The sequence below is a fragment of the Vigna angularis genome, chromosome 9, assembly GCF_016808095.1.
Source record: "Vigna angularis cultivar LongXiaoDou No.4 chromosome 9, ASM1680809v1, whole genome shotgun sequence".
Lineage (NCBI taxonomy): Eukaryota > Viridiplantae > Streptophyta > Magnoliopsida > Fabales > Fabaceae > Vigna > Vigna angularis.
Genome location: NC_068978.1, coordinates 14,520,326 through 14,538,627, shown reverse-complemented (window position 1 = coordinate 14,538,627; position 18,302 = coordinate 14,520,326). Strand labels below are relative to the sequence as shown.

Here is an 18,302-nt window from a genome sequence, read left to right as displayed (position 1 = left end):
GGACTCAAAAAAGGAAGTGAAAGTGCTTAAAAGAAGAGCCGTAGTCACCGCTGAGGGCCAAAACTGCAGCTGAGCGTCAATTCTGAAGACCCGCACTTACCGCTGACCGGCAAAAGTGCCGCTAAGCGCCATTTATTTGGGCTTGGGCCTATTTTTTGTAATTTTTAGGAAACTATATAAGGTTTTAGTCGAATTAAGGTTAATATCTTTGGACAGAAAGAGGCGAAATCACACTTTCTTCACCCCTTGGAGGAGGATTTTGGATTCTCAAGCTCTATTCTTCAACTTCTAGGGTTTTATCTTTCATTCTTTCATTGTTTTTCATCTAGTTTCACTATGTTTATGGTGAACTAAACTTTCATTGTTGTTGGGGAACTGATGTAATCCTTTGAAACTCTCATGTATTGAATTGATTCTTTAATTTATATGCTTTCTTTCATAAATTGTTAGGGATTTTCTTCTATACTCTATGCATTCTTTGTTTAACTTATTCAATTGCATGATCATTGATGTTATTTATATGGACACATACAAGTACATCTAGAACTGAGGAAATTCTCCCAAGAGCAATATTACCTAGACATAGGAATAGGAGGATTGGTTGCCTTTAAGCTTATGTGTGAATGTAATGCATGAATAATTGCTAGGGAGACAAAACATTGTAAACTAGTGACTAGGAGTAGGCTTTCTTCACCGAGACATCAGGTTTAAGGTAAATTAGAAAGTGGCATTAACATTAATGAAGAAAGATGAATCAGAAACCCCAACAACATCATCATTCCATATTTTACATCAATCTCTTTTGCTTCTTTCGATCCAATTGATCAACACATGCATTAATATTTATTTTTCAGTATTTGCATCTAAACCTACAAGATTTCGTTTACAAGTACAATTTAACCAACAAATCACATAACTGTTAAGGTCGTGAGTCCTTTGGGAAATGATACTTTGTCTTACCATTTTATTATTACTTGATACGATTCGGTACACTTGCCGAGTGTTAATATCTATGGGGAACTAAACTCTATTTGTTGTTGGGGGATAATGTAACCTTGTGAACTCTCATGTATTTGAATTCATTCTTAATTTATATACTTTTTCATTAATTGTTAGGGAATTCATCTGTTTCAATGTTTGCTCTATTCAACTCATTTAGTAGCATGATTTATGAATTCCATGAGTGTCGGGAGGTTCCTTAATATTCAGGTTCTTGTTGAATTCTCCCAAGGGTAATATTTCTCAGGGATGTGGGTATGAGTACTTGGTCGTCTTAAGCTCTTGATCTTCAGGCTTACTTTTCTAGGAACGCTAGGAATTGCACGAACTAGGAATTAAGGCAAGCTTATTGCGCCGAGGGATCGGGTTCTAAGTAATTTAGTGAGTGACGTTAACATTAATGTAAAAAGAAGAATTCTTATATACATGAGAGTAAACTTTGTGAAATCAAACCCTAACAACATATTCATCTCATATTAAACAACATTCGTTCATCTTTGTCTTACTCTACTATTGATCAATTTGCATTCATATTAAATTTTTTGTCTTTGCATCTTAAACCAATGATCTCGTTTCTTTTAAGTCTTAATTAATCGAGTTATCACACAATTGTTTACTGTCGAGAGTCCTCTGGGATACGATACTTGGTCTTACCATTTTATATTACTTGGTACACTTGCCAATCCATCAACAAGTTTTTGGCGCCGTTGGGATTCACGATTTAAGCTATTCTATTTGTGTGATTCTTGATTAACTTCGACCTTATTTTTATTTATTTATTTTTTCTTCTTTCTTATTTTCATTTTTATTTTTATTTTTTGTTTTGTGTCATTTAAATTTTAAGTTTTGTTTTTGTGCTAACAGTATTTTCTAGGGTTTTGTGTCTAATGCTTGCAGGATGCAATTCGAACAAGAAATTAATTATATGGGCACTCAATTCCACCAAGGTAATTTCAACCACTGGTGGGAACCTCACTCAAGCATGGATCAAATTCAATTTGGGCATGCTGCCGGACAATTTTATAGAGAACCACAACAACTACCCTCTATATCAGAAAGATAGGCTAAGATGGATGACACGCTTCAACAGTTCATACAGATGTCTAAGTCTCATCATAATGACATCAAGCAGCATGCAGAAGGATGGAGGCGCAGTGTAGGTTCATAATTCAGAAGATGGATTATCTTAAAGACAACATGAACCCTAGAGAGGAGTGCACAACTGTTGTTATTGAAAGTGGGGTTTTAGATGAGAGAAAAATAGATAGAAAAGAAGAAGAAAGTTTGAGTGAAAAAGAGAAAGATGTAGAGGAAAGAAAAAGAAGAGAGTGAGAGAAAAGAAAAGAAAAGAGAGAGGGAAGAAAAGAAAAAGGGAGAGAAGGAGGATGAGAGAAAAAGAAAGAATCATGTGAAAAACCTCTTCCTCACCCAAAGAAGTATCATAGGAAGGAAAAGGAAAACAGTTTGAGCTTTTCATGAAAATCTTCATGAAATTGGAGATTAAAATTCCTATGATTGGGACACTGCAACAGGTTCCTCGTTATATTAAGATCCTAAAAAAATTCAACAAAAAGAAAAAAATATCCAGAAAAGGGAACAATTGAGGCACAGGGCAATTGCAGTGGGTCAAGCTAGTGACATTAAACATGCACTTGCTAGGAGGCAACCTAGTCTCTGAATTTTTTTATCTCTTATTTTGTTTTATTTTATTTTTATATTTTCTTTTTAATTTATTATTTGTGTGATTTGGATTTGAGTTTGTTTTGCAGTAAAGGATAACATCTATTTATTTTATTTTATTTTTATTTTTATTTTTTCTTTTTAATTTATTAGTTGTGTGATTTGGATTTGTGTTTTTTTTGCAGTAAAGGATAACATCTACTGATGGATGTTAGATAACATCTACTGATGAATGCTTATACAACATCTATTGATGGATGTTGCTATGATGAGCATGATGAATGACAACATCTACTGATGGATGCTGCTATGGAAGAGGACGGTGACTAGACATCTACTGATGGATGTTAGATGATTAGGCATCTACTGATGGATGCCAATGAAGATGAGAAAGACTGGTGTCTACTGAGGGATACCAATGAAGATAAGAAATATTAGCATCTACTGATGGATGCTATGTGATTAGACATCTACTGATGGATGTTACTAACAACATCTACGGATGGATGCTATGATGATGAAGACTGGGTCAAGCTAGTGATGTTAAAGAAGCGCTTACTAGGAGGCAACTCAATTTCTGATTTTTTTTTATTATTTATTTTGATTATTTGTGTGGTGTGGATTTGATTTTTCTTTGTGTGTTTAAAAGTTTTTAGGTTATATGCTGCTTTTGATGGCAGAGATGAGAGCATCTACTGATGGATGCTATTTTGTTTCTAAAACAAGATTTCTTTTATTTTTATGTTTATTGTTTTTATGGTTTTCATTGTTGAACTATATTTTGCTTCTGTTTTTATTGTTGTTGTAGTATAGGGTAATGTACTTGCTTGAATTAACTATATTGTAGTGATTTAATTTTTCGCTAATATGTTGTGCTTTTTGATGAGTATTGCTTTATGATGCTTTATTGTTTGGGTTGATGTTGAGATGATGCATGATGTAAAAATATACTGGTGGTTGCTTTTAATTGTTAAACAAATGCTTGAGGTAAAATTTTGATTAAAATACTGGGCAGGATGTTTTTCTGAATTTTGGAACTTGAATTTAACCTGTGTGAGGATTGAACTCCTGAGTTTTTTGTGAATAATTGCTAGTACTTTGAAAGCATGAATGATTTTCCCCAAATTTTCTGTGATTAAACTACTTGCTTGCAGGTTTCACATGATCAAGGCCATCTGTTGTTTATCCCTTTTTAGCCTACTCATGGATTTTCCCCAAACAAAAAGAGAACAGTTTGTTCCATCCTTTGAACCTTTAGTTTTGAGCATGTTTTGAAAACCCTGTTGTAAATTCTTTACCTTAAGTTAAGCTAAGAATATTTGTGGGGTATTGATAAAGGTTCAAGTTTGGGGTTGTAGGAAAATAAGCAATGAGCAAAAAGAAAAAGAAAAATCAAAAGAAAAGAAAAATGAAAAGAAAGGAAAAATAAAGAGAAAGAAAAGAAAGCTCACTACAAAGGGAAAAAGGTTGGGAAAGATCTTCTTGAAAAGAGAACCTGTGTGTGAATCATGAATGCCTCTCTTAACTCAAGGATTTTGCATTCCTAAAAAACCATGTTTCCTCTTAGTCCAGCCAAGTTACAAGCCAAGAAAAGCCCTTGTGATGAAAACCTGCTTGTGAGTATGTTTGATTTTGGTAAAATGAAAGGCAAAGTTACTTTGTGTGACATTTTGATAGCTGTTAACACTTGACAAGTGTACCAAATCGTATCAAGTAATAATAAAATGGTAAGACCAAGTATCGTTTCCCAAAGGACTCACGACCTAAATAGTTATGTAATTTGTTGATTAAATTGGACTTGTAAACGAAATCTTGTAGGTTTAGATGCAAATACTGAAAAATAAATATGAATGCATGTGTTGATCAATTGGATGAAAAGAAGCAAAAATGATTGATGTAAATTATGGAATGATGATGTTGTTGGGGTTTCCAATTCATCTTTCTTCATTAATGTTAATGTCACTTTCTAATTTACCTTAAACCCAATGTCTCGATGAAGAAAGCCTACTCTTAATCACTGGTTTACAATGTCTTGTCTCCCTAGCAATTATTCATGCATTACATTCGCATAGAAGCTTAAAGGCAACCAATCCTCCTATCCCTATGTCTAGGTAATATTGCTCTTGAGAGCATTTCCTCAGTTCTAGATGTGCTTATATAGGCTCAAAAGGGGTTATCAAAGGATTAGAACAAGGTAAGCTTATTTGGCTAGAGAGGCTCAAGAACAAAAATTCCTTTATCACTTCCAAACATGCATATCAATCAAGAATGATCAACAAGAGTCAAGCCAAGGCATATGCGTAAGTGATGAGTCAATATTTTCTTGATTTCACTTAGCTTATTGTGCTAGATTTAATTAGGGAATTGTGCTTAAATGTCCGGTATTTTTCTGTTTTTGCTAATTGTGCTTAATTTGACAAAAAATTCTTATTTTAATTAATTTGAATTATTTGAGCTAATTATTTGCATTATTAATTGTAGGGAAATTGTTGGATAATATTTGGGACATTTGGAGGTGAAAAGAAATGCTACATCAATTATATTTTAAAATAAAATGAAAGAGAGGTGTGGATTTCATTTTTAGAAGTGAATGAAGAAGAGGATGGTTATTGAATGAAGGGAGCCCACGTAAATTTGGTGCGTCCAGCAAAATTGGGGGTGTGTCCAGCAACACTTGGGCTTCATGCAGAGAATGGGAAGCAGCAAGGGTGCACATCCAGCTTTCAATTGGAGAAGCACGCACACATTGCGGTGCATTCAGCAGCTTGGAGAAATTCTGGTCCAGCAGCTTTTGAAGAAACAGCATCAACACGTCCGCGATCCAGCACAGCAGCTTGGGGGTGCGTCCAGCAGCAGCGGGTGGTGTCCGAAGAAGAAGCCTTCACAGCAGCAGCACAGGCGGGCTTGGATTTGATTCACATCCAGCCGTCACGCGGACACATGGGAGATCCAGATTGCTGCATCCGGAAAGCACCAGCGTCCAAGCACACAGCTCACAGCCCAACAGTAACAGCAGCCACCTGGAGAGTTTTTCTTTCTGGAGAGAATAGCATGTCATAGGCTGGAGAGGGGGATATCACGTAACATCCAGCAGGCTTGGAGGGACCGTTCAGACGAAGAGCTCATTCGTTCTTCAATGATGGATCCAGCAGAGGAATGGGAGCCCACGTAAGAGGGGTGGAGTCCAGCAAAGGTGGGAGTTCACGGTCCAAGAAGAAAAAAAGCGGAAGCACACACCTGGGGCTCCAGAGGCCACGGACACGCTCTTTTGGCTGGAGTTTTCGGGAAGATTGTTTTTGAGGGGGTCTCGGCCTGGAGCTGTAGCCGCCACGGAGGAGGCTTTTCTTTTTTCTCACTTAGGAGAATGTAGGAATTTTATGTTTTTGCTTTGAATCAGGAAGAGCCGCCACCTTCATTTTGTGTTACTAACATTTTCTTTCTTTTATTCTAGAAGCAGCAGAACAACTTTCGATTATTAAGTTGGAAGTGCACGGTGATTAATTGTTGGTAATGCACGTTGTTACGTCTTTTATCACTTTCATTGCTTTTTGAGAAAAGAGAGAAACGTTTTCTTTCGAAGGAGAATGAAACACAGGTTTTCCGGTTTGGATGGGATTCTTTTTATCATAATTAGCCTTTATTTTCTTTTAAGAGAAAAGCGTTGATTGATGGGACGGGCCAAGACGCAGCAGAATGTGTAGCACTCATTTCCTTTATTTCTTTGAGAATAAAGAGGTCATTAGACGGGGAAAATGATACTCAAACAACCAAATTTGACAACATTTGGACACAGCACACGTGTCAGCGTTTGAGCGGTCCACGTTTTAAATGGAAAAAGCTGCTGCAATCTGAGAATTTCTGATCAAACCTGCTTCAACTGTGACGTGGCGAGGACGGGCACGGGCAGTTTAGGGTGTGCGTTTCAAAAATTAAAATGACGTGGCAATGACAGAATTGGGGGCAGATTCAAATTTTAGGGTTGTTTCGAAAATTTGAGATTCAAATATTTTGAGAGAGAGAGAAAACGGAGAACATTTGATGGAACACCTTCTTTCCTTCTTTCCTTCTTTCCTTCTTTCCTTCGAACCAGCCACCACAGCTCTCGCCGGATACGCGCCGCCCGTAGACGTTGCCGTTTTCGCTCCATCCAGTGTCGCCGGTGTCCGTCGTCTTCCACCCAGCCACGCAGTTCCGTTTGCGAGTCGCCGCAGCGCCAGTGTTGGCAGACGAACCGAAGACGACATCGTCTTCACTCCGGCCCAACCAACCAAGTTTGCGTTTTGAGTATCGATTCCTCCCACCCGCTTCCTTCCCTGTGCCGGACCCTTGCGGTGGCCGCCGGACTGCCGTCGGAGCGTCGCCGGACCAAAAATAGTCCCACTTGGTCCCTTCCCTTCCCTTGATGATATTTTATGGACTTGCAAATCTCTTTTGCCAGTAAACCAACTTCCTTAGATTCTACTGATTCATTGGATGGTAGAAATACATAAATTTGTTGCAATATATGCTGTCTTTTTGGACGAATTTCTCATAAACTATGCTTAGAATATATGTTCATTAGATTTGATAGAGTATTGAGATCAAGTTCTTTAATTGCTTGAATAGACCCAAAACTATTTTTGTCGTTCTTGGATTTATTTTGTTAATTTGAGTTGACAAATCATGATACAATGATAATTTTGTTTCGGTTCTTACATGTTTTAATCACATCTATTGGTTTGAAATTCCACAGGAGACTATTGGATGACTGTTGATAATGGAATCATTAGGTAGGCAGACATAATTGGAGGGTTGGTGGAGTGGGAAACATTAGTGGAAGTTTGTTAAGTGGGAATCATTAGTGAAGATTGTGGGAATCATTAGTGAAGATCGTGGGAATCATTACTGGGGCCCTAAACGAGGGGAGCGACCAAGACGAGAGAGGGAATGATCAGGACGAGCGGTAGATGAGGGGTGATGGACAAATTTATGAGCACCAAAATATGATGTCACAAACTTGTTTTTCAATCGGCAAGTATGACCGAATCGTTCAAGTAATAAACTTGGTAAGACCAAGTATCGTTCTTCCCAAAGGACTCACGGCCTAGTTTAGTTATGTGATTTCTTGATTAGCTAAGACTTAAAGACGAAATATTTGGAGTTTAATATGCAAGACAGAAAATAAACATGTATGCATGAAGTTTTGATCAATGGCTAAAACAAAAGACACACACTTTCAATGGAATATATTAATGAATATGTTGTTGGGGGTCAATTTCATCTTATCCACTCTCATATATTTTAGGAATTCAACATTCAAATCATCATTGTTAATGCCACTCTCTAAAGTACCTTTCTAGAAGGCTTTTCCCCAATCACGAGTTCATACAATTCCTAGCATTCCTAATGATCAGTTCATAAGTGCAGGAGCTTAACGACAACCAATATCATATTGGAAGAAATTCCCCGGATCTAGACTTCCCCGTACGTTCCTGTATCGACAAAACCAATAATCATGCATCGAATGAGTTAAACAATGCAAGCATTAAGCAAAGAGGAAAAACCCTAACTAATGATGAAAGAAAGCATAAATCTTAATTAAAAGATGTAAAAACAGATTCCATATATGAGAGCTTCACAAGATTACATTGATTCCCCAACAAACATACAGAGTTTAGTTCACCATATTCATGGTGAACCTAGATGAATTACAATGAAAGAATGAAAGAATAAACCCTAAAAAGATGAAGAGGAGAGCCGTCACCATCTCCCAATCTACCCCCAAGGGGTGAAAAGTGTGTTTCTACTTCCTCCCAGCCAAAGATACAAACCCTAGGACGTCCTAAAGCTTATATACTATTCCAAAAATAAAGAAAAATTAGGCCCAAGCCCATAAAAGTGCCAAAAAAAAAGTCCAAGCCCATTTAGAATGGCGCTCAGCGGTATTTTACCGCTGAGCGGTACTAGCGGTTGATCCATTTTGCCCCCCAGCTGCTGTTTTGCCCCTCAGCGGTGATTTCGGCACCTGAAAACTGCCGCTCAGCGCCAAATTTCCGCTCAGCGCCACTCGGTCAGACTTTTTCTGCGTTCTGGTTGGTTTTTCAGCATTCTGGTTGACTGGTTGACTTTTCTGGTTGACTGGTTGACTTTTCTGGTTGACTGGTTGACTTTTCTGGTTTCTGGTTGACTTTTCAGCACTCCAATCATTCGGTATTTCAATTCTTCTTTCAAATCATTCAATTAGCCTACAAAATCAAGGGAATCTTGCATAAAACCATTAAATTCACTTTCAACTCTCTTATTCTCAAAACTAAAGCAAAAATATGATTTCAAGCTAGTTTCTAAGTCTTAAAGGTTGCTTTTGGTATCAAATTTAAGCATAAAAATAACGGTTTTTCAACCGTTATCAAGGGGAAGGGATTAGGACGAGCGGTAGATGAGGGAAAGTGATTAGGACGAGTGGTAGACGAGGGGAAGTGATTAGGACGAGCGGTAGATGAGGGACAGTGACTAGGACGAGCGATAGATGAGGGGAAGTGATTAGGACGAGCAGTAGACGAGGGGAAGTGATTAGGACGAGCGGTAGATGAGGGGAAGTGATTAGGACGAGCGGTAGATGAGGGGAAGTGATTAGGACGAGCGGTAGAGGAAGAGAAATGATTAGGACAAGCGGTAGATGAGGGGAAGTGATTAGGACGAGCGGTAGAGGAAGAGAAATGATTAGGACTATTTTAAAACAACAAACCGTTTTAAAACCTATTATATACTATTATGACGAACGCCTTGTAAAGACCGAACGTTCAACTGAGAATAAGATTGTAGACACCGAACGTTCACTAACACATAAAATGATCGAACGCTAACATTTACTAACAGACATCAGGTTGACAATTAGTAAAGAACGAACGGTAAACTTGCGAGGCTAAACGGTCGAACGCTTGAACACTTGTGGCCATAGATGACCGAATATAGGAACACTTGAGGATAAAGATTGCCGAACGTCAATGAGACCGAATGGCCGAACGGTCGAGTGGTGGAAAGTTTGTGGATGACCGAACGGTTATCTGTGTAGTTCACAACATCCTCTACCACTGTCTTCAAAAGACAAGAACCTTGTCGGAATATTGGCTCTAGTGTATTGTAATTGACATTGAACTCATCGAATAAAAGATTGTTTAGATCACATAATGTGACTGAACGCTATTTTGCTGAGCACTGTTCGCTGATCAAACCATACTGGGCCGAACGCTCAAAACCGAACGCTGAAAAGAAACATGGAGGACGAGCGTTCAAATGAGAATTCACCAAGACCGAACGTTCAAATGAAGACCGAACGTTCACTAAAACACTATGACCGAACGGTTGAAGCTGAGAATTGCCGAACGTTGTAAAGTAATGAATGGACGAACGGTCGAATAAGGCAAAGGACGAACGGTGGAGGACGAACGCTCTTTTTTTATTGTTATGTTTTAATTTAATTTAATTTAATTTTATTTTTTTATTTTACACTCATGAATAAAACAAATCTATTAGTCAATTCGGACGAAATTGAGTGTTGACAATTATCAGTTTAAATAGATTTAAAATATCCTATCTTAAATTGTTTAAAAATTGGATTTGATACAGTGCTGCTTTAACTTTCTATACCTGAAAATATAAAATTAATATTAGAGAACGTTCCAAGCTGGATGTAGTGCTGCTTCAACCTCTCATTCCAAGCTCTCCAAAGACGTTCCAAGCGAAACCATTTGCAGCTGGATGTGTACGTACGCGGTGGCTAGTGAACGTGCGCCTCCAAGTTGGCAGCTGGATGCAGTCCTCCTATCTCCAAAAGCAACGTTCCAAAGACCAAGAGCCAAAGGTGAGAGAGTCCGTCTGAGAAGTATATGGCAGCTGGATGTGTACTGAGGTGTGGGCTGGGTGCAGTTCTCCTCTCTCAAGGCAACGTTCTCCAAGAAACAAAAACAATATGAGAGACTTCTCCCGTCCCCATCTGCATGCTGAATGTCGTCCCCCTTTCTTCCAGAGCCCCTGGAAAAAAGATGAGAACCTAGAGTTGTTGTTGGAGAATCTCCCTGCACCTGGCCGTCCACCTTCTCTTGTTCTCCACCTCTCTTACAAAAATAATTTCTCCACTCCTCTTTTCAGAGAATTCCTGAACCAAAGTGGCAGCAAGCGTGCAACTATTCTTTCTGCATTTCTGGAGGTGGCAGTTATCAGTCCCCGAGCGTGAATGAGTGCATCCTCTTTCTTTTCTATTTTCTTCCTCCGGACCATGCTGGATGTGTTTGTTATTCTCTTGGGGCGTCAGTGTGCAGGCCATGCGTCTTCCAGTTGAACCAAAGAAAATAATATCTCCCACGCTTATTGTATGCTCTGCTGCCTCCAACGTGTAGTGTGCTTCTTGTTCCAGAATGGAATGCACCGTGTCCAGCTCTACATCACGTGTACACCACTTCTTGCTTTCTTCTGTTTTCTCTTCGGCTGGAGTGCTACATTCCCTTCTTCCGTGGGCCTCATTGCCTTGGTGCGGGATGTGTGATCTTGTGTTGGACCGTGGCTTTACTAAGCTGGACAAGCATCAGCTGTTTGGACCGAGTGCACCCTCCCAGCTCAAGTGAATTAGTAGCTGCTTCCTTAAATTGCCAAAGCCCAATTGTCCAATGTGAACCGTGGCAGCTGCGTGTGTTTCTTTCCAGTCAGTCTGCTACAGTTTGAATGTAATAATGCACTTTTGTTTCACCAACAATTGGAATAAAATGTGAATCAGTGTGCTACAGTTCTACACTTTTAATGATTCCATGTGATAACCCATGTGTCATGTCCATAGTATCAATCACCACACATTTAATTCATCCAACAAATACTATTAACAAACCACCTCCATCATACATAAACAACATTCCACCGTCATCGAACAAGTCATATTTTTACAGCTTACAAACAACATATCATACATAACCAAAATCATCCATAAACAACATCATACATAGATTAAAGCTTCATTCCACTGAAATAAAACAAACGAACCTTCAGTGAACACAACGTGTGCCGGTTGGAACACACAGGAAGAAAAATGTGTGGGTGGGACTAACAACCCGGAAAACCCCTCTTTTTCGTCCACCGTACAGTCGCCACTCCGGCGGCACTCCGGCGATGCTTCGGCGGCACTCCGGCGGTGAATGCAAAGGTCCGGCACAGGGAGGGAAGCAGGTGGGACGAAGCGAGACTCAGAACGCGCACCTAGTTCGCTGGGCCGGAGGGAAGACGACGCCGTCTTCGGTTCGTTCGCCAACGTCGGAGCTGCGGCGACCGTGAATCGGAACCGGCTGGAGGAGTTGAGGACCTCCGACGGCCTTCAACGTTGTCCGGCGGCACTCCGGCAAGCAATCCGTCGGACCTCTCTTTCTCTCGGACTCCCTTTCTCCAACTCTCTCGGGCTCTCTCTAGGTTAGACTCTCTCTCTCAACCTTCGCTTCTCTCTACAATTGTTCAAAAATGAAATTCAAATTTCAAACACCAAACAAAAACCCTTGACCACTCCCTTTCCACGTCATATTTCATTTTCATTTATTTGAAACGCACACCCTAAACTGCCCGTGCCCGTCCTCGCCACGTCACAGTTGAAGCAGGTTTGATCAGAAATTCTCATATTGCAGCAGCTTTTTCCATTTAAAACGTGGACCGCTCAAACGCTGACACGTGTGTTGTGTCCAAATGTTGTCAAATTTGGTTGTTCGAGTATCATTTTCCTTAGATGGGAGTAGGTAGGTGTATTGTGTCCGGTGGTTGACTTTGAGAGAAGAAGTTTTGGGTTTTTAATTGAAGAAGGCAAGTGAGTCACAGCCAAGAGTTCCATTTTAGAAGCATTTTTAATTTCCAATTCTCTTGGAAGCTGCTCACGGTTATGGGTTGCGTCCATATCTTTTCTTTCTTTTAGATTCATTGCCTTTGATGTTTAGTTTACAACATTGTGCATTTAATGTTTCAGTTTAAGTGTTGCATTTTAATAGTTTTAGTTGTATTTGGATATTTATCTCTTGCATTGTTTAGTTTACTTTTCAATTCACTGTGATGTCTATTATTTTGGTTTATTGTTTCCGTTCATTATGTTATTTATTCTATTCGGCTTCTTTATTTTCTTGCATTTCCAATTTCCTCATTTGATTTAGAGGCCGTTCGGTCTCAATGTAGAACCGTTCGATTTGTAGGATCGTTCCGTCTTCATGCTTTGTTAATTTCTGTTAATGTATTCAATTATGTTTGGTCGTATTTAATTTCAGTTTAATTTATTTTGATTGCATTCAACAAAACTTTCACAAAACCCCTTCCATTACGTGTTTGATCTGAGACTGAAGCGCAATTTGGTCCTTGAGAGACGACCTAGGAGTCACTTCCTAGTTTATACTGCATTAATTTTGCAATCAATTTTTGTGTGAGGTGCGACCTGATAACAGTTGAAAAACTGTTATTTTCATTGTTAAAATTGATACTAAAAGCAACTTTTATCCTTAGAAACTAGCTTGAAATCATGCTTTTATTCATATTTTCAGAAATAAGAGAGTTGGACAGGTTTATGCTTGATTTCAGTGTTTTTGTGCAGGTTTTAGGGTGAATTTAGTGAAAGAAGTGAAGAAGGAGAGAGATGAAATCAGAAAACACACCAAAAAGTGCAAAAAGGAGAAGCCGCAAGTACCGCTTAGCGGCAGTTTATCGCTGAGCGGCACTCAGGAGCTCACGGGAGGACCGCTGAGGGGCAAAATGGCCGTTTAGGGGAAGAACCGAGCTGACGCACTTACCGCTGAGCGGCACTATTTTTGGGCTTGGGCCTAATTTTATGTAATTTACGAATAATATATAAGCTTTAGGGTTTCCTAGGGTTAGTATCTTTGGCTGGGACGAAGCAAACACTCTCTCTTCCACCCCTTTGAAGGAGGATCTTGGATGCTCAGGCTACCTCTTCACCTTTTTAGGGTTTTATCTTTCATTCTTTCATTATTGTTCATCTAAGTTCACCATGAATATGGTGAACTAAACCTTGTATGTTTGTTGGGGAATCAATGTAATCTTTTGAAGCTCTCATATATGGAATTTGTGCTTGCATCTTAATCTAAGACTTATGCTTTCTTTCATCATTAGTTAGGGTTTTTCCTCTTTGCTCAAAGCTTGCTTTGTTTAACTCATTCAATGCATGATTATTGGTTTTGTCGATACGGAAACGTACGGGGAAGTCTAGATCTGGGGAATTTCTCCCAATAGGTATATTGGTTGCCTTAAGCTCCTGTGCTAAATAAACTAATTATTAGGGATGCTAGGAATCGTATGAACTCGTAATTAGGGAGAAACCTTCTTTGAAAGGTAATTTAGAGAGTGGCATTGACAATGATGAATTGAATGTTAAATTCCTAAAATATATGAGAGTAGATAAGATGAAATTGACCCCCAACAACATACTCATTCATTTATTCCATTGAAAGTGTTTGTATTTTTGCTTTAGCCATTGATCACCCTCATGCATACATGTTTATTTTCGTCTTTTTCATATAAAATCCAATTATTTCGTTCTTAAGTCTTAGCTAATCAACGAATCACATAACTAAACTAGGCCGTGAGTCCTTTGGGAGAACGATACTTGGTCTTACCGAGTTATTACTTGAAACGATTCGGTCATACTTGCCGATTGTAAAACAAGTTTGTGACATCACATTTTGGTGTTCATAAAATTGTCCATCACGACCCTCTCAACAGCAAGCAATCAAGAGACATATCACACACAAGAAAGAACATCAAGTGGCTCAAATTCTCACACAGGGTATTTGTGTCACAATCAATTCAACCTCTCAAACATCATAATCATCTTCCCAAGCAAAGAAAAGCAAAGATTTCAAGCAAAGTATCAATGAAGTGAAGGTCAAGTCTACAAAAATAACCTAGAAAAGAAAAAAAATTTAACCTAGAAAACAAAAACTAACGAAGAAAAATCAGAATCTCCCCTAATAGACCACACTTAAACTACACAGTGTCCTCAATGTGTCATAAGTATAAGATCAGAAATCAAAACAATGAACAGATCATGGACAAGTGCAATAAAAGTAGGGAAAGGGGGAGAAGGGAAAAAGAAACCTCCCCTGGTCATGGTGGCAGTTGCCAATTTTGGACTTGTAGGGAGATGTCTTCCACCATTGGATCCAGCAAGGAAGTTTTGAGGAAGAATTGCTTCCTCCTCCAGATTTGATCTAGCAGGCAAATGTCTTCCATAGCTGGATCTAAGAAGCAAAGATTATTGATGAGTGGGTTCAGTGCATGGAGAATAAACATTTGGATTCATGTTCAGTGCATGGAGAATAAACATTTGGATGGAGAATAAACATTTGGATTCATGTTCAGTGCATGGAGAATAAACATTTGGATGTGATAGCAAAAAGTGGTTCTCATCATGCATAGAGGGAGAATTAAAAACAGACTCATCAACAATAGAATCATCAACATACCTATCAACAACATAATCATGAATAACACAATTGTCAACAGAATAATCAATCTGGGGTATGTTTACCTACACTTCCCTAAAGATTGGTAGAGTGGTGGTAGATGATGCTGGTCTACTTGGATCATAGTTGTTGCTTATACTTGCCTGTTCCTTAAAATCTTCATCAGTGTAAGTCTCCTCAAGTGCCAGAGTAGGGACATCTGAAGGTGGGAAAGTAGGTGGCACAATGAGCATAAGACTGTGGTCCTCATCTCCTATGTGAATGACACTAACATCATCAAGAATCTGAACATTCCATGTTCTCTTGCTGAAACTTCATGTTCTCTTGTTGAAACTGAATGTTCTGCATGGTCATTTGATACAACAACTCCTTCAATGTAGGCTCAGAAGTAGTGGAAGGATGAGGAGTTGCTTGGGCAGGCTCATAAGACTGCAGCTGCTGTAGCTCCTGGACTGGTGGAGGCATACAAGTATTCTGGAGTGGTGGTTCTTGATATTGATGTTGTGGAGTACCATACCATCCCAGGTTAGGATCTTTCCACCTAGGATCGTTGCTGTAACCATACTGCATAGGGAAGAATTCGTTTAGAAACTGATGCTCAAGATCTTCCCAACTGGTGACGGATCTTGGAGGAAGACAATAACACCAATCCTTCGCTACTCCTTGTAATGAGTGTGAAAATGCTCTTACGAAAATGTGATCATCCGGGACATCTGGAGGTTTCATTGCAGAGCAAATGAGATAGAACTTCTCCAAATGTTTATATGGGCATTCACCTACAAAACCATGAAACTCAGGCAGCAAATTTATCAGTTCAGTGTTGAAACCACAACGAACATCCTCCTCATCAAGTGGAACCGGCTCCAAGGAGCACTCTCAGGAGTTAGAGGATGAGTCATATATTCCTCAACACAAAAATCAGCATGAGAAACATAGTCAAAGTAACATGCAGAAGGAGAATCATAGTCATAGGCACAGACAGAAGAAGTAGTATTCACAAAACCAAAATAGGTAGACATGGAAAAAGAAAAAAAAAAGGTAGAAAGGAAATGCTAAAAATTACGAAACAAACAAAACACAACACAATTAAACATGCGACACGCACACACAATAACGTACACACAAAACAGAACATCACACTCACAACACAAGACAAAACACAAAACACACTAACACAAAAAAGAGACCTAAGACCGAACTGTTGGTCCCCAGCAACGGCGCCAAAATTTGATGCGGGCGTCGCGGCCCATCAAATTTGATGTGCATATAAAATAATGCAGTACAGTGCTAGGAAGTGACTCCTAGGTCGTCTCTCAAGGACTAAATGTGGTTCGAGTCTTAGGTCAAACACGTAGTGAGGGGTTTGAAAGTGTTTTTGTGATTCGAAACAAACTGAATTGAAACTGGAAATTAAATAGAACTAAACATAATTGAAAACATTAAAATAAATGGACAAAGCTTGAAGACCGAACGGTCCTACATTGAGACCGAACGGTCTCTAAAGTAAGTGAGGAAATTGAAAATGCAGAAAAATAAAAAAACACTTCTAATGCTATTTAAATGCATCGTTGAGCTAAGACAGGAAATACACATTGCAATGGTTATTGACACTAAAAAGAAAAACTTGTAACAGTTAAATAAAGTAAAATAAGTGAGCTGTGTGCTTCATCAAATTCCGTCTACCATTTTTTTAAAAAAGAAAGAAGATCTGCATTGCTGAAATAAAATATAAATGAAAAGTGCGTAACATTGCTAGAAAATAAACCAATTAATATTCCCTGCAATTGAATCAGCGTTTGCAAACAAAATGTAAATGCACCGTGTCTCCTTCCAGCAAAGAAAAGACTTGAGCTTTTAATTAATTCCCGTGCACACCTTTCTCCATGAATCATCACCGTGCACACTGCTTGGAGCTACATCAAATGAAATTAACACTTCGCTTCTGCAGTTGCTCCTTAATTGATAGCCTAAAAACTTCAATAAAAAAAAATGCATGAACCAAACAAAATGAAAAGGGCAATCGGTATTCAGCAACATAAAATTAAAGTGAAGCTTTTTCATTCCATCGTAACAACATTCACACATTTTTTTTCTTTCTTCCAAAATGAAAATGTTCCCAGCTAAAAAGACAACTAAGCAAGTGTGGCGGCTGGAGCTCTTTCTCTATCACCGTGTTTCATTCCAGCACCTATTCTCTAAGAAAAGAAAAAGAATGAAAACTGAGAGCTGCTGGAAGAGAAAACCGATAGAGACCCCCCAGGCCGTGACACCTCCCGATTTTTCCTCTCAATCTGCTATATACTTTAGCAAAAAAAATGAAAATCCCCCAAGTGGCGGCTGCTCACTGCTCTCCCGTAAGAACCTCTACCTTCTGCTTGTTGGACCGTGAGTCTTCCATCCCGTTGCTGGACCTTGGACTCCCAAGCTGCTGGACGCGTCAGCTACTCAAGGGCCGTTTGCTGCTTCGACCGTGAAGGCTGCTGGACGCCACTCCACTTCTCGCTGTCCGCCACACCTTTCTCCAATGCTGGATGCGTTACTCCTTACGTGCTTCATCCTATTGCGGAACGTCACCTCTACTGGACCTTTATTGAAGCTGGAGCGTGACTCAGCCCACATTACGCGCATCCAAGCCCGTGACGTGCTTGCTCCAGCCTGCTGGACCGAGAGCTGCACCTAAAAGCTGCTGTGCTGGACTCGTGACATCTCCTGGACGTGCTTTGGGTCGTGTTGCTGCTGCCTCTGCTGGACCAGGCCAAGTGATTCAGCGCTTCTTTCACGTGTGCCATCTCTTTGCAATTGATTTGAATTCTCCAATCACCGTACACTCCACTTCTTGAATGAATCAACGTTTTCAGCTGGACCGTGGCACCATACATCTCTCCCTATCTGTGTGCTGCTGCTCCATAATTAAATCCCACATGTGTTCTTAATTCCAGCCCATCTCCATGTGCATCCGCTTTCTGTGTGCACCTCCTTTCCCAATACTTTTTGAAGCTTCTTTTTGAATGCCAATTGTTTTTTTCTAGATGTCACTCCCCTTTTTCTTCTCCACACTTCTTTTATGGAGAGTCTTGAATTAAGTGCCAACCTTCTAAATGTTCCAAATTATTATCCAACAATTTCCCTACAATTAATAATGCAAATAATTAG

The 18,302-nt window shown here is 39.4% G+C and overlaps 1 long non-coding RNA gene across 1 annotated transcript; it reads right to left on the bottom strand.

The window, feature by feature from the left end:
• Nucleotides 1-13,896: 13,896 nt before the first annotated feature.
• LOC128193856 (uncharacterized) lies at nt 13,897-18,020 on the bottom strand. The gene is made up of 3 exons (XR_008245168.1): nt 17,518-18,020; nt 15,215-17,123; nt 13,897-14,924 (listed from the first exon to the last, which is right to left on the bottom strand). It is a non-coding gene; the product is annotated as an uncharacterized LOC128193856 (long non-coding RNA).
• Between the last annotated feature and the right edge of the window lie 282 nt (nt 18,021-18,302).